General features: G+C 38.4%; 1 protein-coding gene across 4 annotated transcripts in view; it reads right to left on the reverse strand.

Moving 5' to 3' along the window:
- The window catches only part of CTNNA2 (catenin alpha 2), a 1,472,650-nt gene that overhangs the window by 1,137,874 nt on the left and 311,141 nt on the right, over nt 1–23,635 (reverse strand). For 3 of the 4 annotated variants that reach the window (XM_016948864.3, XM_016948863.3, XM_016948860.3), the window contains exon 1: nt 5,332–5,562. The gene's annotated coding sequence lies outside the window, so the exon portion shown is untranslated. Of the gene's footprint in view, nt 1–5,331; nt 5,563–13,261; nt 13,391–23,635 lie in introns of those variants that run through there. The other variant, XM_054678551.2, reaches the window with a different exon arrangement.

Consider the following 23,635-nt stretch of genomic DNA (forward strand, 5'->3'; position numbering starts at 1 on the left):
CAAAACATCAAGGGGCCATAAAAAAGATATTGGACCTACTGCAGATACATAATGAACAACATAAACTCAACTTACAGAATATGAACATCTCAGAAGCTTTCTATTAATTTTCTATTATGGCTCTGTGGCCCTTGAGACCATATACAACTCAAGGACTTTTTTATCTCTAGCCCTCTGGCATGTCCACTCATTTAATGTAGAAACACTGTAGCAAGTTAGGATCTTATTTAATGTATCTCCATCTCAATATATCCCATAAATGTATCACCTGGCTTCCCTCAAAACTGCCTAGCAAACAAAATAGCCAGATGTCTACAAGTAGCAACATACTGAAAAATCAACATATGGTTTATATTAGTTTTTTTATCCATGCTCTAGTTTTAAAAATTATTCATTGAAATTTACACATAAAACTTACTTTAAAACAACTAAAACATAGATTATAGTAGACATCACAGCAAAAATATAGAAAACCCCTAATTGAACAGATAGTTATACATCCTTCAGCTCAAAAGAGAAAACACAATTAATTCATTCTGTCTCATCCTTACTCCACCTCCCTGTTTGGTCACCACCCTCACGTATGGGGAACATACCTGCTTTTTCACTCCTGTTAATGCAAGTTTTCCTAATACCTGAAATGTAATAGTCTAATAGTTGTGTACGCAGATAAGGCCTATTAATAAAAGGAAAAATAAAACAGTGTTCAATAGTAAAGCCCTAGAAAATTAAGGTGTCTAAAGTTAGACTATCACTATGTTTTGTATAATGTGTTATGAGTAATAATTTCAAAGAGGTATATAATGCAAATTTATGGTTGACTTAGAATTCAGCTCTGAGGTAAAAATTCACTTATAAGGAAAATAAAAACGTCAAAAGTAAAATTTGTCAAAAATCTCTGGTAGTATAATATAAAGCTGACTAGCAGTAATACATCTGAAAATGTATGATTTAGATTTGCTGAATTTTTAAAACATCAATTAAGAAAGATCTCAATATAAAAAATAAAACTACCACAGTCTATGGTCTGTTAGTTTTTAGAAGTATATTTACATTAGTTTTTAGAAATATATTTGTGTTTATGACTAATATATCTTAAGATAATATTCAGGAGGACAATTTTGTATATTATTTGAACTACAAAACAGAAATATATGAGAAACATTTTACTATTTGGGAGAAAACAATGGAATTGTGTCTATTAAAATGGGTTAAACATGAGCATGATAAATACTGATACTTCAAACTTGTGGGTAAAATTTTCTGGAAATCCATTTTTGAATAAAAGAATTCAATTCATATCACTTATGCTGTTGGATAAAGATTTTATGGATAAATTTTTCAAAATAGTTTATGAACCTCAACTAAAAACAAAGGTATGCCAACAGATGTAGCCAGTGAGCATCTGTCTCTCCACACAGAGTATACTTAACCTGCTCCATGCAAATTCCTTCCTAGACTCTCTATCCTCATCACACGTTAGTCTCACAGCCACAAAACTGAAAGAGCGTCATCCATTTAGCATTTATTAATAATCTTGGACACCAATGAAAAGGCGCTTTTGTAATTAGGAAAAGTAAATAAGCCCCTGGAAATACAATTACCCTAACAAGTACTGGCTTCATATAGGTCAAAATACAATAATTTTAGTTATTATACTACGAGATATAGTCCTGGAATATTCATGGGATAAGGAAAAATGAGGGAGAGTTATAGTAACCATAATATTAAATCTTTATTGTTCAGCAAAGGTCAAGTTTTCCCTCTGCCTTGAAGTTAAAAGAAAAGACCTAAGAATATTTTGAGTCCTCACTATGACACCGATCATGGATTCCATGTCTTGGGATGGGGCTTTAGGTGAGATAAAGAACTGAAACTACCTCCATGGGTAGCTGAACCTTCTCTGTAATGAAATGGATCCCACTCTAGAAGTTGTCTTAACCCAGTGATAGTATAATTACTCTGACTGTATGTACTCTACCTTTCGATACACTCACCTGTATGCCAAATCTTCCGGTAAATAGTCTCTCTAATGTTCTTCAAACACACCATGCCTTTTCCTCCCTCTCTGCTTTTGTTCCAGCCCACCCTGCATGAAATCATTCCCAGGAGTCTCTGTCCAAGCTCCAGTGCTACTACCAAATATAATATTTTCCCAGCTACACAGACACCCATCTTCTTCCCAATTCCTCTAGTACTTACTTGCGCTTCTGTCTTTCTAGTACACAATCATATATGGTCTTGGAATGTGTTTAAGTGATTTCTCCTAATTATAATAATGTTCACTTAATATATGTTTTGTTTGTACCAAGTACTGAGCTAAACACATTTAACATTTAAAGCAAGCCCATGAATCAGAGTCCCTTACAATTTTCATTTTATAGATGAAAAAAATAGATTTAAATTGTACACAAGGACATGATCCTCCTAAGAATTAGAGCCTGTACTCACATCTAAAGCTCTCTCCAAAGATCTTGTTATTTGCCACTGTGAAATAGGACCTCATGCAAATGCCTGTTCTCCTCAACTAGACTGTAAGCTGAGGTCAAAGAGAGTGTCTTTTACTTCTTTTTACTTTCTTGGAATACCTCACACCACTCAGCCTAGGATTAGGCAGGCATTAAGAGCTCTGAGGGAGGGAGACACAGAGAATATATCCAGAATACATTTTACAGGGGTCCATAAGATCTTCTATTGGCTCTTTATTGTATCATGTATTTTTAAAGGTCCAGTCAACTAAAGACAGAAGCCTCTAGAAATGAAATTCTTCGGAGGAAGTCAGTCTTTATCTGCAAACTGGATTATAGTCAAGGAGGCAAGCTGCTTTTCAAAGACACTAGTTGCTCTTCTAAAATGCACATTTTATTAATTGTACTCATCTCTCTTAAAATTTTGCTGTAAAAAAATGTTACTTTGTTTGCTAGTTCTTTAATAACTTGGTATGTTTTGTTTCCATTCAGTGGACTAATGTTTACAAAGGAGGCAAGTGAAAAGTACCTGTGTTTCTATACTAAGCACAGTATCAAAAACTGGGGCATACACCCACACCACTCTGCAGAAAAACTGCAACAAAGAAAGAGCAAAGCCAACAGAGGGGCTGCCACCTCCCCATATTCACAACTCTGAAGCCCCACAAAGAACAGCAGACATACTGGCAGGGGAAAAGTCTTTTGAAAGAAATTTGGACAAAACTAACTTATTATGCTCATGTATAATTAACATGACAGTCTTTCACTTGTTTCACAGTATTCTAGGGAAAGGAACACCAACAAGGAAAACACTCCTATCTACAAGTTCACTATTAAGTAATGCAAGCATTCCAATACACACAGGGTTGACTGCAATCTGCATCAGGATGTTGGTAACACTGGTAATTCAACCAAGCTTTAGTTACATGGCTGAAGAGTCAGCCAAGCCATTAATGGAATTGCATTCCTACCATGGGGAGTTGAAGGAGTCCATCACTCCTAATATTACACACTTCCCCAGCACTGACTCAGGTGATTAACTATCAGCTCTTCATCAAATCAGCACTCAATCACTTAGGAAGGCAATTCTCTTCATCTCAACTCCTGCTTTACACTCCCATAAAATGCAAAACTGCATATTGCACTACTGTCATATAATAATTTAAATGAAAAGAAAAAAATCAATAATGTGTTCCACAGAGTAATGTCTTACTGGCAACTTCAAAGAATCCACCATTAATTTTGGTCCCTCACACATACTCCTTAAACACAAAACACAGCTATTCTAAAGATATTAAGGTTTTTTGGTCTGTTGTTTTAGGAGAATATAAATAGAACAAAATATAGGCTTCAAAATATCCATTTTTGATTTATACTTACACTGTTGGACCCTTCTGAGATGATAAATATACTAAACATTCTGAGGCATGGCTGTCCCGCCATGTATAAATAAACTTTACAGCAGCAATGCTAACAGAAAGAATTGTCAAATTGCCAATAACATGTATAATATAAGGGGTTAGAATGCAAGCTAAAGAGAGCAAGGTAAATTATAGCATTCTGTGAAAATAAGTGATGTAAAACCAACAGCAATTTTAAATTATTAACAATGGTTCCGAAGCTAATTCAACTTTTCCATTGGTGTAAGCCACAAACAGAATCACACAGTATGTTTCTCTTTAAACATCTTCAGGGGTCCTACGAGGTGGGTGAAAATGGGTAAGGGTGTCTGTTAAAGGCTCTAATGCAGCTAATGCCATCTAAATGGTATATTTACAAGCCTGTGGAGTATAACCTCATTTCTCCAAAACTGTCTAACCATTATCCTACTTGAGAAGTTAACCCATGATGAACAAAAGTACCTCTCTTCCACCCTTCTGCTCCCTATTTTCCCAAACCTTTCTATCTTGGTATTTTGTATGCTGAGCAAAACATTCCATAAATAATGCTGTGGTGCACAGGCATTAAAGTTTAGAGAGTTTCTGCCTTTGAAGTAGGTAGTGACAGGACCAAGGACACACGGGTTCAATTCCAAGCCAAATATGAGGCGGGTGGTTTGAAAATGTCAAACCAAAGAGGCCTAGGGGAAAAGAACACAAGCTTCCACTGCCACCTCCCTTCCTCTCCCCTCCCCTTTTTCTCTCTTGTTCCTTTCCTCTCTTCTCCTCTTTCGTTGTGGTTTCTCACGGAGACAATCAAAGCAGGGAAGGCTGGATTTTAAATTGGTGAGACACACACTGGAAATATGTAATTCCCAGAAGAAAAAAAGAAACTGCTGAAGAGGGGTATGGGGGCTGTTGGCAACATGTCCAAGTGACAACCCTCCCCACCCCCACCCTAATATAACACAAATCCACAGATTCTTCTTCGATCCTCTTCTCCCTCCAGTTCCCAGTACTCTACCCAACTTGACCCTTCATCCTAAAAATTTAGGAATCTGCAGGGCACCCGCTGTTTAAGAGTGTGTCTCTCAGTATATGCACCCAATTTTCTGGAACCCCTGAATCCGGACAGTTGTAGCAGGCAAGGGATGCTCCCACCCTCCTACCGGGGAAGAGGTAAGAAAGGGGGAAAAAGAGATGGAGACAAGAGGAAAGGGATGCAGAGCTGTGCTCTAGGGCGAGTGGCTGCAAGGAAGACGGGGAAGAAAGAAAGGGTGGGAAGGAAGTGGGGCTGGGAGAGAGGAAGAAAGGGATGAAAGAAAGGCTGGAAGGGAGAAAGGAGGGGAGAGGAGAGAGGGATGTTGGGAAGGATGAGGGAGGGAGGGTTGGGGAGCGGGGAGGGGGGAGGATGGAGAGGATGGGAGGGAGGTGGGGAGGGAGGGAGGCAGGCAAGGATGGAGGATGCTCTGCCCGGGACTCACCTCTGTGGGTCGGTGGGAGTTTCTCGCCTCCTCCTCTTTCTCGCCCGTTCCCAGCAGCTGGAGTGGTAATCACAGAAGGGACTGGAGAGGCGGCGGCAGGGACAAGGGCAGCAGCTGCTGCAGCCGCCTCTGGCCGAGGTGCGGTGCCGCCTGCTCTGCCCGCCCGCCTGGGTCTCCGCCTCACTCGGGGCTGGAAGCGAAGCCGCTCCCCCCTCCCCCCGCCCGCCCCGCGTCCTGCCCAAGCGCGAGCGGCAGCGGCCCGGATCGCCGCTAGGGGAGGCAGCCAGTGCGCATGCGCGGCCGCTTGCTCGCTCGCGCGCCCCCGCGGTCCCCGTGGCTCCGCGGCGCCTGGAAAGGCACCGGGCATCGAGGGGTGGCTGGGTGGGGGGCCGCGGGCGCGCGCGGCCTGGGGAGCGCCCGAAAGGGCGGGGCGGGGTAGGGCGGAGCTCTGGAGGCGCGGCAGGCTCGGCGCCGCAGGTGGGGGGAGGGGACGGCGGCGAAGGGGCACCGCCGTAGGGCGCAGGTGCCGTGTCCATGACAACCGCGTTACCCTGCGGGCGGGGACCCGGAGCTGAATCGCCGGAGTCGCGAGGCCCGGGGAGAGGGACCGGGTGCGGGAGCGGGCAGGATAGGGGTGTCGCAGAGTAGGAAAGGAGGGCCAGCCCAGCAGGGGTCCGACACGTGGCAGGAGGAGGGCAGGGCCAGAGTGCTGCAAAGGTAGTGACTGCCGCGGAAGGGAGGTTTGTTGGAATGTGGAGTCCCGAGGGGAGAGGGAGGGAGATTTGGACTTTAAAAGAACCTAGAAGAGGATGGAATTGTTAAAACAACTGGAATATTTGCTCATTTAACAAGCCTTTGTTGAATATTTTCTCCGTGGAAGGCATTGTGATTCTTTTCTTGATTCAGTGGATATTACTCAGCTCCTAGTTTGTACCAGACACTGTACTTAGGCATTTTGAGATATCCAAAAATGTTCGTCCTCTGAGAGGTTATACTGTAGTTGGGGAACTTACATAGCTAGGGCAGGGAGTGTTTGCGCCGCCAGCCATCGGCAGCTGGGACTCGATGTTGCTGGAATGTAACTGTTACAGAGGTGCTAACAGTGAAAAAGGTACACAGCTACATCAAATGAGAAACATAAGTTACAGTCATCTTTGTTCTGCCACAGTGCCAAATGACAATTTTGTTTTGTTTTAAATCAAGAGAGAGAAACAAAAAGAAAATCTGTGGAAGTTTAGTATGACACAACCGACGCTAAGTTCACAACATGCTACCTGTTTGGTATCCTAGTCCACTAGCAACAGTGCGTGTGTTCATGCCGACACTTGGACGGCTTTATGTCACTTAGTGCATGCATTTTTTAAATCTCCTTCATCAATGGCTATGCCATTGATATTTTCCCTCCCCCCTTTTGCTTCCAAGTTCGCGTCTGCAATTGTTTGGAAATTACATAAAATCCTACTATTTTTAATTCTCTCTAGGGAATGACTGGAGAGGGATACCTCTGTCCATGCCTCTATCTTTCTCTCCCAATATCTTTTTGGCTTTCTTTTTTCTTGTCCCCACCACTTTACCAATTTAAAAATTCCTGGGAAAAAGTGAACAGGAGTCACCGGATATTGGCTTAAGAAGAATCTTAGCACGCAACCATGTTTCAGGACCACGGACAGTGACACCGCGTGCTCTTACCACGTAGCGTTTTTCTTAGACTGCCTATAGAAACAGGAGAAACACGCTAAAGGCACACGATGTGCTTCATGAAGTGCAGAGCGCCAAATGATTTGTGCCAAAAGGTATAAAGAGTGGAGAATGAAAAGTGCATACTATGGACTGGAGTAGGTAGGAAGGAGGTAGGCCTTCAGCTGAATTTTGAAGCATGAATAAGATTTAGAGAGGCATCACAAGTCCCTGATGTGGTAAGATGTGGTAAGCACCAGCGAGGTGCTTAAATAAAAAGGGATACTGCATACAGTGTCATTCCAGAGGCAGAAGACACCTATGAATTTGAATGGTCCAAGAATCTGGAAAGAGTAAAGTTGTCCTAGTCAAATGAGGTAGAGCATGCATGTAAGAATTGACTTTTTAAAAAAATGATTATTGTGATCTTTTTCATACTCTGGTCAGGCCTGAGGGAATAAACTAAAAACTACAGGCCAAAGAGTGACCAGACAAATTTATCTCTTTAAGTTCCAAGGATTCATGTATAGTTTTTTGTATTGTTGTAATTAGGCTTACATTTATAATTTTTGTTTTAATTGCAATTAAATAATGTAGACCACAAAAGACAAAATAATGTAAACCAAGTGCTGTCTAGTCAAAATGAGATTTGTCTTGTTTGTTGTTTTGTAGTGACTTTCAAAACTGTAGAATATTATCGAGAGACATTTAAAAGTCAGTTCTAAAATATTTGTAAGCTTTTAGTTCATGCAATTGCTTTAAATTAGAGTTAATAAAAAACCAGCATAAAAGCCATCTTTGATTTCTCAGACCCTTGGTCTCCCTCAATTCTTCAAAATACATCAAACTGTGGTCTGTCAATCAGACAGCGATAAGAAATTACTCAGGCAATGGGTTTCAGTCACCAGCAGGCAAATGGCAGCTGAGATTTTTGTTCCCTGCTGCCAAGGAATTTACTAACTCTTTTATGTTTTGAATAAAGGGGAACCCTCAACCCTGTCTACCCTATGGAAAATCCAAATTGAATGTTACTACAGCCATATTTATTTCCCTCTGATAACAGTCTAAATATGCTTGTATAAATAATGGCTATTATTAGATGCTAAAATGCTGTCATGTTGTTTGTCCCCATTCTAAACTAAGGGGATTTTTTAAAACCCTTATTTCTTTTGTTTTGAGTCTGCTTGTGAATCTGATTGTTTTTGATTTTCTTGATTTAAGTGTTGTCCTTCATTTCAATGACATAAACATATACAGCCCTCAGAAAAACAAGCAATTTTCTTCTTTCCCTCACTCATATTAAAAATTTATGCCAACATAAATATCAAACAAAAGGATCATTTTTAAAGGTATGGCATTGTGTTCAAATGCAGAAGATCCTGTATGTAATTATAATACAATTTAATGTGCAATCAAATGACATCTAGATTTTTAGGATACTCCAAGCCAATATTGACATCTTAAGTAAAATTATCTGTATTGCTTATTCATTTAAATGTCAGGTCTCTACACACTAGGACCCTAATTCAGTCTGTCAGCTCCAGAAATTTCACTATCAAGCCCTCCTGAGCAATTTCATTGCTTTAATAGACTTTATTTTTTGGAGCAGTTTTAGGTTCACAGAAAAATTGAGTGAGAAGTACAAAGAGTTTTCATATACCTCCGGCCCCCACAAGGGCACGACTCCCTGTGATCAACCCCTGGACCACAGTAGCATGTTTGTTACAATTGGTGAACCTATATTGACACATCATCATCACCAAAGTCCATAGTTTACATCAGAGTTCACTCTTGGTTTTGTACATTTTGGGGGTTTTGAAAGAAGTATAACGACATGTATCCACCACTATGGTATCATACTAGTTTTACTCACTAAAAATACTCTGTGTTCTGTCTATTCTTCTCTTTCTTGCTCCTAACCCCTGGAAACCATTGGTATTTTTCCTGTCTCCAAGTTTTGCCTTCTCCAGAATGTCATAGAGTTGGGGTCATGCAATATGTAGCCTTTTCAGATTGGCTTCTTTCACTTAGTAATATGCATGTAAGATTCCACCATGTATTTTCATGGCTTGACAGCTCTGTTTTTAGCACTGAATAATATTCAGTTGTCTCTATTTACCACAACTTATCCACTCACCTACAGAAGGTCATCTAGATTGCTTCCAAGTTTTGGCAATTATGAATAAAGCTGCTATAGCAATTTCATCTTTTAAGGACCTCCTAAATATTTCAGACCCTGTCACTATATTTATTATGTATCAATTGAACCCCTGGATTTCTCCTCATATGGTCCAGCTTTTTCCTACAAATCTAGCTGCAGATTTCTTCTCTTGTCTGAGAAACAACCAATGAAACTTTCACTTTTGTCGTTTTATGTATTCCTTTTACTATTAAAAAATTAAAATAACTTGTTTTAAGTTTTTTGTTTTGTACCAGTAGTTTCTAACTCTAATTTTCATTTTTTCAAACATATTTATCATTTGTATCCCTAGGTAATTGTTTATATATATATATACTGCAATGGTGAATATATGTATATGTTTTCAAGTAAACAGAATGAGTGTTTTGGGATCCATGTGTGTAATTGTTTTATCTTTTGCTTGTTGAAACATTTCAACCATAACCTTATATAGGTAGAATGTACCATATTCTAGTTTGTGACATTGGACAAGTTTTTTAATGGCTATGACACTCAGTTTTCCAGTCTGCAAAATGGAGGCAATTTTTATCTATCTTCATGACTTTCTTGTGAGAATTTTATGAAATAATACTTGACATGTTTTAGCACACTGTTGTCCATAAATAGAGCTGTATACCTGCTTTAATTAATACTTCTAATATCAATGAGTCAATTAATCAAGCAGTAAAATAATATTATTCCTCAGTGTCTTTTGACCAATTTGAATCTGTTTCTATCATCTTTTATTTCCAATTAATCTTTTTCTTTAAAAAGAAAGAATAAGCTTTAATATGTCTTCTCATAGTAATTGTATCTCTCTCATCTTCAGGTTCCCTAATAGATTCACTTTCCCTTTAGGAGAAAGCCGAGGCTGCTGTCTGTTTAATACATTTTGAAATTGTATCATTTTACTCTCAATTGTCACCCTGGAGCATGTTTTTCCTATATCAGCTTTATGGAAGAATAGTTTCAGTCTTAATTCTTTCAAAAGCAAATGACTGAAGTCCAATTTAAGTTTTGAGCAAAAAGGAAATTTTGGCTCACATACCTGAGAAGTCTAAGGTGTGTATATATGAGGCTAAGCTAGTCCAGGGGATCATCAAAAATATTAATCATGGCAAGGGATATGATTATACTTGCTGGAGCCTTGTGTTCATATTTGTGTCACAGATTACTGTGACCAGAGGAATAGCACACTCTGGTTCATATGTTCACTCCTGTGACCTTATGCAGGAAGAGGAGAAATTCCTGAAAAGATGTTGAGGAAGGACATGGGAAAGTAAGTATACTGCACAAACAAAAATTACAGCTGCTCAGCCCATTCACCACTGTGAAGTTATTTGAAGAGTGATTTCCACAATAAATTGTATTGGCATGTGCTGGGTGAAAAGCATTTAAAGGTTTTTCTTTAGCGAATACACAGAAAACAATAATGTGCATGAAGTTCATTTAAGAGAAATATGTGTAGCATTTCCCACACTTATATGAACAAGGAAGCCTCTCTCACAAAATATCTCTCGTGGCTAGATTCAAAGGAACATGCTTTGGGAAACAGTTGACCTTAGTTTTCACCTTACTCTGCTGTTCTTTGACTCACAGCTTATTAATGAGCTTATTTCTGTTCTTCCTTGATTTAAAAAATGTCTGATCCTCTTCTTGGTCTGTTTTTTGCTTCTATAACAGACTGTCTGAGACTAGGTTATTTATAAAGAAAAGAAATTTATTTGGCTCATGGTTCTGTAAGATGGGAAGTCCAAGATCGAAGGGTCACAGACGGTGAGAGCGTTCTTGCTGCATTATCTTATGGTGGAAGGGCAAGAGACAGCAACCGAGAGATCAGGAGAGGAAGGGGGCTGAATTCTCCTTTTATCAGGAACCCACTCCTTGATAATGAGTCCACTCATCACACCCTCAGTAATGGCATTAATCCATTCATGACCTAAACACCTCTAAAACTTCCCACTTCTCAACACTGTTGCATTGTGGATCAAGTTTGCAACACATGAACATTAAGGGACACATTCAAACCACAGTATCCTCACTGCCACTTTTATTCTTATCAGTGAATATATAATTTTAGAACTCAAAGGGACTTTCGTGATAGTTTTTTCCTATCCAGCCTCCTTATTTTTCAGATGGCAAAACTGAGACTCAATGTGTTTTTCTTTCCCATAATCACGAAACTAGTCAATTGCTGAATTAACCATATGGAGTAGGTTATGCTGAGGTAAGAAATAACACCCAGATTTCAGAGGGTTATATGATAGCTCTGTTTATACAAGATTCCCTTTCTGAGACCCAAGCTAACTGAATAGCCACTATCTGGAATCTAATTCATGACTATTATACAGGGAAAGAAATAAATTAATTGGTCTGGCCCTGGAGTGACTCGTATATTAGGACAAAACTAGTCACATAACTCCTGTGACCACAAGATGCTTTGAAGTACAAAACAACCATGTGCCTGGCAATCAAAATATTTCACAAACAGTCCTGAATACCATAGTGAAAACGATTTGGGACAGAATCTCCTGATATCCAGAATACAGAGGTATTTCCTCTACCACTTTGAATTACCAAATATGATTTGATGATGTATAATAATGATAGATATTACTTACAGAATTAACTTTTCCAAAGATTACCAATATCAACCACATTTTTAAGATGAAAACACTCTGTGTTTCAAATTCCTCATCTTAAAGATGTTGATGTGAAGAGTACCTCTAATTTTGAGGTTCTGAGTATAATTATTGTACCATGTCATAGAGTTGGCAGGTGGTACAGGTGGGTTTATAGTCTATGCAATCTGACTCCATGATCCATACTGCTCTTCCCAGCACTCTGATACCTCCCTGCTGATGGAAGAGAAACAATTCCTTTGTATAAGTCAACTTAACTCAGCTTGGACGTGGTTGAAGAAATTCCTTTTTTTTTTTAACTTGTAACACATGCACCAATATACTTTGCAAAAGAGCTTTAGGGAGTTAGAAAAAAATATATATTCCATCAAACAAAGTTTTAAACCACCTACCTCTACAGAGGTAATTTCAAAGACATAGAAATGTCCTTATTTACATACAAATGCACACATGCACACACACATTATCTTCCTGTAGTATTTCATTTGAAAAAGTGTTTGGCTGATTAAAAAATATAAATGCTACTGAGCTAATAGATCTCCAATTCTACAAACACTATTGTTCCAGTGCCTGTTTACATTGTGTATTATTATGACATTCTTACTAAAGGCTCAAACCCAATCTTGTTAAACTCAACCTTATTCAAAAGCTCTGGCACATTGATTCATTCCTCCATTCAAGACAATTTTGACACTTGCGTATTGGGTGACAGCCACAATTCTCAATGTTGATTATTTAGATAAAAGACACAGTTTGTACCATTAACAATCTCATAAGTTAATGAGACAAACTGACAACTCGAGATAAATGCAATATAATGTAATGAGAGCGCACAGAGACACTATTTATGGATTATCCAATGTCTATTCCCATCTATTCCCACTCTAACAACTGTACACCTTTCCATAATGCAGCCCACATGCTTTAGCCTGAGGTTAATCTCACCTCTGGCTCCAGGAGCCAACCTTGTCTAACTGGACTTCCACAGGCATTGGTTGAGAAATTCAGGCCTTAGCTCATTGCCATATTTCATTCTATGGTCACAGATTTTGATATAGAAATTGACATATTATGGAGTTTGGGAGCATGGAACAAAAACAGAAGTTTTTAATGGATTCTGAAAAAATAACTAACTTCTAAAGAGAGCTAATAGAAGAAATGTCCACTTTTCTTTCAATCTTAATTGCATGTGAGTGTAGAGCAAGGAAATAAATCAGTCGTTTTATGACTGTATCAGTCCAAGCCCAGGGAGAAAAAGGTAAACAACTGTAGACAGTTCAAACACGTAGAATTTAATATAAGGAATTGATTATGCAGGTGTTAGAAAAGTTGGGAGAGTGAAGGAGAAAAAATGAAGAAAACCAACGATTAGCAACTTTAGGAAACATCTACTGCTACAAGGGTATGAACCATAAGAGAAGAGATGTCTTACCAGTGCTAAGGCTGTGCTGCCGGGAGTGCCATCAGGGAGGGCCCATCTGAGTCAGAGCGGGAACAATGGAGAGGGGGTACTATTGCAGAAACCATGGTCCTTGAAGGAGTGCATCGAAATCCAGAGGTGCTACCAGAAAGAGAAAGAAAGATGTCACACTACAATAGCATCTCCTCTCTTCCTGCCTTCCTGTCTTCTCCCAGTGTCTCCTATGGATATAACTTAAGAAACCAGCTGTAAACAGAGCCTAGAAAATTTAATATCCAGATTCCCCAACCATAGAATTATGAACAAAATTAAAGAATGGTGGGAAAAGCGGCAAAGTAGTCAAATAATCAACACTTTCAACTCTTTGGCAACTCAGCCTCCATATACACCCTTTTCACTGTACTTAAATTTTAATACAACTAAAAAGACAATGACATGATGTTTCTCCTTATCAAGATGCATCTACTCTTTATATAATGAAAGATACCCTCACATTGTCCCCAAAAGTGGAATAGGCAAAATCTTATGACTTATATGCCACCTATGAGTTTTCATCCAAAGTCACAAGTCCATCCAGATACTCCGTCATTAAAGATTAAATTGTATGTCGGGTGCGGTGGCTCACGGATGTAATCCCAGCACTTTGGGAGGCCGAGGCAGGCAGATTACCTGAGGTCAGGAGTGTGAGACCAGCCTGGTCAATATGGTGAAAGCCTGTCTCTACTAAAAATACAAAAATTAACCGTGTGTGGTAGCATGTGCCTGTAGTCCCAGTTACTTGGGAAGCTGAGCAGAAGAATTGCTTGAAACCGGGAGGCGGAGGTTGCAGTGAGCTGAGATCACACCACTGCACTCCAGTCTGGGTGACAGAGCAAGATTCCGTCAAAACAAAACAAACAAACAAACAAAAAAAGATTAAATTGTAAATTTAACCACTCTCTTTATTCCTTATATTAAAAGAGATAAAGGAAAAAAAACAATAGTTCACATATTCACATATATAGTGGTATGCTTTACTACTCACATTAGAATAACTTTCTTTATCTACCACCCATTCCATGATACTTTGCCCCCAGCCACAATCTCAGTTAATATTGTCCTCACTTGATGGGAATGAGCCAAATCTTCATTGCTGAAGGTTTGAGTCCTTAGTGGAGTAGCCTCTTTGGGTTGTCTAAGCTTCTAACAATTATTCCCATTGAACTTTAGAGCACTTCAGGAAACCTCCTTCATTCCAGATATAACTCTCCACTATAGAGCAGCAACTCAACTTCTCCTTGGTAATCAGGATCAATCACTGAAAAATCATGGTAATTCCTTATTTTTCTGTTGGTTCAGTAGAATAAGGACCCAAAATGGCCAGGTAGCGGATCAACTTCCATTTCAATGAAAGAATTATATCCAACATTTGAAACATTTTTTTATTATGAAAATAAGCCCTCACAACAAACACAGCCTACAATTGTGGGCATTGGGGGAAAATAGCTGTTCACTTCTCTTTCTTTAATGTATTAGGGTAAAACAATATCATATATGATGTCTAGTAAAAGCTGATACTACATAGTGTATGGAAACATCCTACATTTGTAAATTATTGTCTCTCAGCTGGCACAGTATCTAATATGTCAGTAGGGCATTTTATGTTTCTGTTAAGGCAGCTGCTTCTAAGCCAATAAGTATGTAGTAAGATCAGTGAATTGTGTGACACCATTGCTGCACTTCTTTTGCTTTGTAATAAGTTCTTTGGTCAGAAGCAATGTAGTACAGAACGTCTTGATGGTGAATATGACATGCCAAAGGCCTTCTGACGGTGGCTTCTGGCACCAGCTAAGGGACAATAATCTACATTTCAAGTGTTTCCACACACCACGTAGTATCAGTTCTTATTAGACATCATATATGATATTGTTTTACCCTAATACAGTAAATAAGAAGAGAAATTAACAACCATTTTCCCTTGTGCCTGCAACTATGAGCCCTGTTCTTTGTGAGGGCTTATTTTCATAATAAAAAAAATGTTGGTGCTAGAAGAGGCATTGGAAGCATAAAAAGCAGATGAAATACCCAAAATAAATGGCAGAGCAATCACTCTGATACCAGGTGGTTGCCTGGTCTCCCCAAGGAATAGTGCCATATTGGGATATGAGCTGGACCTCTGCTGTTAAACCTGTGCCTGCACACAGCAAGGATGGTAGTCAAATCGCTTTGGTAAGAAAAGGTCTATATTGTTGAGCCCTTGCAGAATCTCTATACTTGCTTCTGTGGCCACTTTACACATGAGCCCATTGATCAAGCCCTAAAGGGTCTAGGAAATTGCAATCTAGATGACATCAACAGACCAGGTCATCATGTACACATTTTCTGTGGTAGTTAAGCATTTTCACTAAGCTTCTGTTATTTAGGAATTTCATGATTTCCACTAAAGCTAGGGAGTCTGTTTCAAAGTTGGTGTTTTCCAATATCATCCCCAGCCAACAAAAGACAGCCACCACAAAACTCATCTCCTTTAATTTTCCTATGGATAATTATAAAATTATCTAAAAGAATAGAAATAGCATAATTATTCCAATATTACCCCAGCACTCAGCTTCAACGATTATCAGTTCATAAGCCACCTTCTTCCATCTGTATTAATATTCACCACCTCAATCACAGTTTTGAGGATTCTAGTACTTCTCTCACTAATGCATTTCTCAATATCTGAATGAAGGGAGTGTTATGTGTGACAGGGAATGACCAAGTCGCAAATCACAAATGCAGTCTGTTATTTTTGTATCCCAAAGCTGTAGAATTTTTCTTCACTTTTATGCCAAGAAGTTGTACATTCTCAACATTATTAAATATAAGCCACATTAAAGTCTGATGTTGTGTCCACAGTTGAGCCATTCCTAGCTACTCAAGATAGCACATGGCAAATAGAATCTCTGTAAATCTTTCTTTCTTCCAAAATCTTTAGAATCTTTCCCACACATATTCTCCAAATTTTAGCTAAAATGAGTAAAACTAATAATACTCTTACAATAACTTTTTGTATTTAAGTCACATTTCCCTGGGTAAGATTGTATACTTGTTCCCCAGGTGTTTGCTAAAATCAGACTCAAACTGTAGTTTTGAAGGCAGTGAAGCATGGTGGGGATAGGTCTTATGAACAGGCATCCACTTGAAAGTAACTTCCTTAGGGGAGGTAATTGCAGGGCCTTGAACTAAAAAACAAAAAGACTAATATCCTTGAATATGGGAGACTATTTCTGCTAGCAATAGAAAGTTCAATGAGATTTGAGGGTTCAGGGTCATCGGATTCACCTCCATCTACCCAAATATCCCTATTTCAAACCCCAGAGTCCCATTCTTTCCCAATTAATGCTCTAAAATGTACACAAGATCATGTGCTTTTAGTTTCACATAAGATACATGATGAGGCAGTAAATTCAACTTACGTTGTAATTCTGGAATTTTCACTTTTAGATTTGGGATGGGATTTGTGATCTTCCCTGAAACTACAATAAATGAGCAAATATTTTAAGACCACAGTGAAATTTCCCTGGTTCCCTGACCTGCCTTGAACTAAGATTTTAAAGCATTGGGCTTGTAATTTTGTTTCTATAGGCAATCTAGTGCAGTATTAGAGAAAAAAAATCTTTCCCCACAGTCTTTAGTAGTCATCATCACTATTACGGCAGTTGAACGCATTGACCACTTCATTTTACAGAGCCTTGCCTTAGGAAGGCCTTTCATCTAAAGCAACAACAGATAAGCTGAATGCAGTGGCTCACTCCTGTAGACCCAGCTACTCAGGAGGCAGAGGTGGGCCAGAAGTTTAAGACCAGCCAAGAGGCCAGGAGTTTAAGACCAGCTAGACTGAGTGATAGGGCAAGACTCCATATCTAACAAATAAATAAATAAACAGAAAAATAAAGCCACAACAGATAATTTGGTAAATGTGATGTCATGGCATGTCATGGATTAGCAGTAACCCATTTTCCATGGGTAATAAGGTCATCATTATATTCAAACTGTACAAGCTACCTAACCCAAGAATCACATCACTGAATTAACAAGACAAAAACAAAAACAAAGGAGAGTACCTTATTGTTTTAAAACAATAGACTGTAATTTAGAGGTCTAATTCAGGAGCCTTGTTACATTGTATTGAGTCTGAGAGAAGTAAAATAAAAAGTACACCACAGATTAGTAATTGCTGACAGTGGCTACTTCATCAAATTCTTGGAAAACAAAAGTGACAAAACGGTGTAATCAGAGCCCAGAAGAACACTCAGTGCTTCCCTGCTAGGGTAGCTAGTTTAGACAGTGCTGAAACCATGACGAAGAAGGCCTGCAGCTTGTCCTAGAACCATGCAAGAGGGACCATTGAAGCTGAAGGTGGATTGCTGTTGGGTGGAAAGGATGTAGTCACTCAAAAATGCTGCCAGAAGAAGAGCAAGAGAAAAGAACAATAGCTTCTCCCGTGAGACAATCTCATCCCTCCACTAGTGTCTTCTCTTGGAATGATGTAAGTAGAGGTCTGCTGTCAGGAAAGGCTAAGGAATGCATTTCGTAGACCCCTATTCTCAGTATTTCAGAGCAGAGAAGGGTGGGGTGAGAGAAAGTAGACAAATATACACTGTAGCCAATATGATTTAGAAAAATCTTTCAATTTTCTGTGTGTATTTCAATTATTCTGTGTAATTTCAATTATTCTGAGCCATCTCCTGGATAAGAAGGACTGCATTTGATTCCCAGGTGAATATAAAAGTTTGACTCAAGTTTATTAAGCATCTACTATATAATTACTGTTTGTATCCTATAGAAATGGTGGTAAACAAGAATAATGCCTGTATTATAGAAATGGAGGTAGGTAACAGGTATATAACAAATAAATATGTAATATAAGTTTAGATGTTGAAAAAAGCTATGAAGTGAAGTAAAATATGATAAAGGTATAGAAGACACAGAAATTAGTGGAATTTTTCAATAGGGGCTTTGAGGAATTTCTTTTTGAAAGGTCATGAATGAGCACAGATCTGAAAGAGTATGTGAGTGTGATGGTGAATTTTATGTGTCAACATGAAAGATATTTTTGGATGAGATTGACATTTAAATCCATGACTTTTGAGTAAACAAGAATGGCCTCCATAATGTGGGTGGTCCTCATCCAATCAGCTGAAAGCCTGAATAGAACAAAAAGGGAAATCTCCAACAGATGGCATTCAAAATTTGTCTGTACCGTCGGCTGTCCTGGGTCTCCAGGCTGCTGGCCAATATTGCAGATTTTAGACTTGCCAGCCTCCATAATCACGAGTCAATTACTTACAATAAATCTTTTTCTATATATACACACAAATCATATTGGTTCTGTTTCTCTGGAGAACTCTGATAATACAGTAAGTGGTGCCTGCAAGGCTCCATGTAGGAGCATTCTGGGCCTATGCAGTAGCAAATGTCAAGGTCCTAAGAAAGGAACAAGCTTGTCACAATGAAGAAACATCAAAATGGGATACTATAGCCAGTGTGGAGTGAGTGAGAGACGAGCATCAGCAGATAGGACTAGAGAGCTTTAGAGGGGTCCTATTACATAGGTGGCGTAAGAAATCTAGAGGGGAGCTCTAAAGGGGTCCTAATAGTGTCTGTGGCTATGGGAAGGATTAAGGATTTTATTATAATTGCGATGAGAAGTCAGTAGAGTGTTTTGATCAGGGAAGAACATAATCTAATTTTAATTTTCAACAGATCGCTGTGACTGCTATATGGAGAAGTGACGTAGGGGACACATTCAGATGTACAGAGACAAGGTATCAGGGAATTGCATCAGTCTAGGAAGGATATCATGGTAGCTTTGTGAAGCCCACCCTAGCTCTGACTTCAGTTTATGAGATTCAGTTTTTTTTCTTATTGTTTAAGATACTCTGACCTGGTTTTCTGTTACTTGCAGCTATGGTGCTCTGAGTGGGTACAAAACATGATGGCAAGTGTATGGTGCTGAATCAAGGTAAAAGAGGTCAGTGAAAAGGATACCTTCCTCTTAAACTAGGAAGTTGATGGTCTTTGTTATGCAGTTATAAAAAAGTAATTTATAACAACACTTCTTCTGCCTTAGGAAATGATTATGTACTCACAGAGGGTGGAACATAAAGGTGATTGGAAAGAATCAGGATGTCAGATTGTGTTGGATTAGTCTTCCAGCCTTCACTGAGGTCTACAGTATAGACACTGGATTAGCTTAAATTGAACGTTCTGCAAATAAGAGAAGGAATGGAAGAAAATATCATTCTTTTCTGCCTCTGCTCGGAAAAGCAAATTATTTCAAATACACTAATGTGGAGTTTGATAGGGAAAGGAATGCCAAGTCTTATCCCCAAGGTGAAGTTTTTGTTAACAATTCAGGATAATAGGAGACCTGGAAGGTTGACAAGATTAGTATACAACGTGAGCCTACTCTTCAGACCTCTCTCAAGCAAATTCTGCTAAACATTCCCAACCGATGAAGTAGTTAGCCGTGCCATTCAGAATATGCAGACAGAATTTAATCTGGGGGTAATTATGAAAGTTATGGTGTCCTTGTACCTAAGGGATTTTTTTTAATTGCTCCGAGGCAGCGGTTAAGATAAAGGTGCCAATCAAGGTCCAAAGGAATGGACAGCAAACAGAAGCTTGTTGCGAAGAAAATGACATGATCAGAATCAGACTTTGACCAGATAAACTACTGTGGAGACCATACTTGCTAATTTTTTGCATGCAAAAGATCAAAGCCTACTAACTTTTTAAGGGAGCTGTACTGCCAAAGATATTCCAGGCCTGGCTCAAAACAGTCTTTAATTGCTCAAACACAGGACATCTCCAGTCCCTCAGATTTGCACCTACTGGGACTGGACTACAAACGTCACACCATCTCTAGAAAGGACACACTCTTCCATGTCCATTTTCAATGCGGTCATGAAAGAAAATAGGCAGAGATCCATCCTACCAGGGGAACTAAGTACTGCCAATTTGGCTAACCAAGGATCTCATTTCTATTTCAGGTCATGAGATACCTGATATTCTTGTCCAAGAGGATGTGGTATCTACATATAGGAGGAAAGATGTACGTGTACATGTGGTGGCTGAACCATTTGATTGTGGTGAATATTGCTGAATACTTACTATTTATCAGTCTTCCTTTTCCTCTTCCTGACAGCATGACTGTGTTCATTCATGTGTCTAAGGAAACTAAAAAACAACAAAAATAGAACTGTGGCCACTGAATCAATGTGCCCTGCCCTGTACTTTTATATAAGCCAATACAGTTCTTTATTCTTCAAAGAAATTTGAAGCGGGTTTTCTGTTACGTGTATTCAAATGCACCTTGAAATTTATATATAAAGTTAATAATTGCATGATATACAAATGCAGATATGAACATAATTCCTAAAAGAGACATTGCTTAGATGAAACAAAAGGAGAGTAGTAATTTTCTAAGACAAGAGATAGCGACGATATGCAGTTTAAGTACTGTTTGGACTACCTGAGTACCATTATTTAGTGTGGGGTGTTCTAGTGGAAGATACCCTAACTTCACTGCAGTAAGAGAAGAATTAGTGGACATGGGTGTGCTAGGTTAACTGTAGGACACTAAAGGGAGTGAGTTAACAAGACATTGAGAAATGGTTAACATTATCTGATGTAACATTATGCTGTACAGAGCAGAGAACTGGAAGGGATAGAGAAATAATAGGTATTTGGTTGCTTTAGATGACAGGAGATGCAGAAGATGACAGCAGCAGGAACAAACACTAAGAACGAGATGGGTCAATGTCATTGACAACTAATACAGTATGAATAGCCAAGAGTTGAGAATACAAAATCAAAAGCCTAGAAGTAATTGAATCAATAAGGCAGAAATTTGTAAGATGATAGATGGCAACCAGCAACTGACACCCAGGGCCGTGTTGGGGAAACAGAGAGACGTTGTGAGCTGGGCTGAAAGGGAGAGTACGGGCTCCATGTAAAGAACCTGCTGCTCCTTAGCTCCTGCAGGCCCCTTCCATGTGGGACTGTGGGATGGCATTGCCGGAGCTTCCAATTATGGTACACGTTGGATCCAGATTTGTATGAGAAAACTCCTTATTTTAAAATGTTGACAACTAATTCAAATTTCGAACACTGTGCAGGCCTACACTAGGCAGGCCAAAAAGCAACAACAAAAAAGTATCTGTATGCTGTGTTAGGTCCCAAAGCCATCAGTTTTCTATATCTGGCCTAGGGGAATTTTTTAGGAACAAATATTTCTCAAAGTAACAAACCATTTTCTGAAGTTCAGCAGTTCCTACAGTTTTACTTATTTCTTCCTTTGTTGCTGTTAAACTCCAGTAAAGTTTAATATTTTTTTATTTTAAAGTCATGTAGAACTTGAACCATTTTAATATAATTATATCTCCTTCTATGTATAGTTCAAAGGGTAGTTATAGATAAATAAATACATATATAAAATTATATATATGTACACAGGTGGTAGGGCTAAACGAAAAAGAGAAAACAAAAAAGTATTCAAAATTAGGAATGAGAATGGAGTTAATATCAACAGATGCAAAGGTAAATATGAATAAATTAATAAATCCCCCAAAATGGAAGATATTCTGCAAAAAAAATAATAATATTGGCTCATTCAAAAATAGAAGTAGAACATAGTTATATGCCAGTGAGTGAAACATTTGTCAAAGAACACCATTGAAAGTATTTTGTCTGTATTGAGTTTATACTTTCCAGTTTTCAACTTTACAATTTTGAGGAAAATAATTACACTTGTAAAGTATCTATTCTCTGAAGATCCATTGTGTTTAAGATACAAACTACATTTTAATTGCATGTAGAATATTTTCAGACTCTTTTACACTGACAAAAACTAATTTAAAAAGTTAGAATATTCATATTAAGAAAAATATGACAAGTCTAAAAAGAAAAAAATTCTAAAGCTTATAAACAGAAACAATTGCTAAATTTTTTTGGTAGCCTCAAACTTTGGATAACAGAAAATACTTTTTAGAATATTATTTGTTTAGAATCATTTTTCCCATTTAAAGTATACAATTCAATAATTTTTAATATGTTCATAGTTGAGCAACTGTCACCACTATCTATTTTTAGAACATTTTCATTACCCCAAAAGACATTCTGTACCCATTAGCAGTCATTTGTCATTCTTCTTATTCCCTCCTACCTCAAACCATTAATCGTCCCTCCCCTTCTTAGCCATAGTAAACCACTAGTCTAGTTTCTATCTCTATATAGTTGCCAATTTTGGACATGTCATATAAATGGAATAATAATATATGTAGTCTTTTGTAACTGCCCTCTTTCACTTCGAATATTTTCAAGGTTGATCCACAGTATCCATGATACTGTATCATGTATCGGTATTTCATTTTTTAAAAAATTACTAAATAATATTACTTTTTCTGGATATACCACATTTTAAATCCATTTATCAATTAATAGATATGTTATTTCCACTTTAGGCAATTAATTATGAATAATGCTGCTATGAACACCTGTGTATCGAATGTGTTATAATTCCTCTTGAGTATACACCTAAGAGTGGAATTGCCTGGTCACGTGGTAACTCTGCTTATTATTTTAAGGAGATGACAAACTGTTTTCCAAAGTGACTGCATCATTTTACATTCCCATCAGCAATGTATGAGGATTTCAATTTATGCGCATCCTTGCCAGCATGTTATTATTTTTATTTTTGATTATAGCCATCCTAATAGGTGTGATTTGGTATCTCCTTTTGGTTTTCATTTGCATTTACCTAATGGATGATGATAAGCATCTTTTCATGTGTGCTTATTTGCCATTTGTATATCTTCTTTAAAAATATATTTATTCAGATCTTCTGTCCATTTAAAAATTACATTATTCAAATTTATATTATTGAGGTGTAAATGTTTTTATATATTCTGTATATAATTCTGTATCAGATACAAAATTTGTAAAATACTTTATTCCATTCTGTGGGTTGTCTTTTCCTTTTATGGTGTCATTTGCAGCGCAAAAGTTGTTGTTTTTTTGTTTGTTTGTTTTTTGTTTTGTTTTGTTTCGAGACGGAGTTTTGCTCTGTCGCCCAGGTTGGAGCGCAGTGGCGCAATCTCGGCTCACTGCAAGCTCCGCCTCCCTGGTTCACGCCATTCTCCTGCCTCAGCCTCCCAAGTAGCTGGTACTACAGGCGCCTGCAACCACGCCCAGCTAATTTTTTTTGTATTTTTAGTAGAGAACCGTGTTAGCCAGGATGGTCTCGATTTCCTGACCTCGTGATCCGCCCGCCTTGGCCTCCCAAAGTGCTGGAATTACAGACGTGAGCCACCACGCCCTGCCAAAAGTTTTTAATTTTGAAAAAAATTCTGGTTTTTTTTT

Source organism: Pan troglodytes, chromosome 12, assembly GCF_028858775.2.
Source record: "Pan troglodytes isolate AG18354 chromosome 12, NHGRI_mPanTro3-v2.0_pri, whole genome shotgun sequence".
Classification (NCBI taxonomy): domain Eukaryota; kingdom Metazoa; phylum Chordata; class Mammalia; order Primates; family Hominidae; genus Pan; species Pan troglodytes.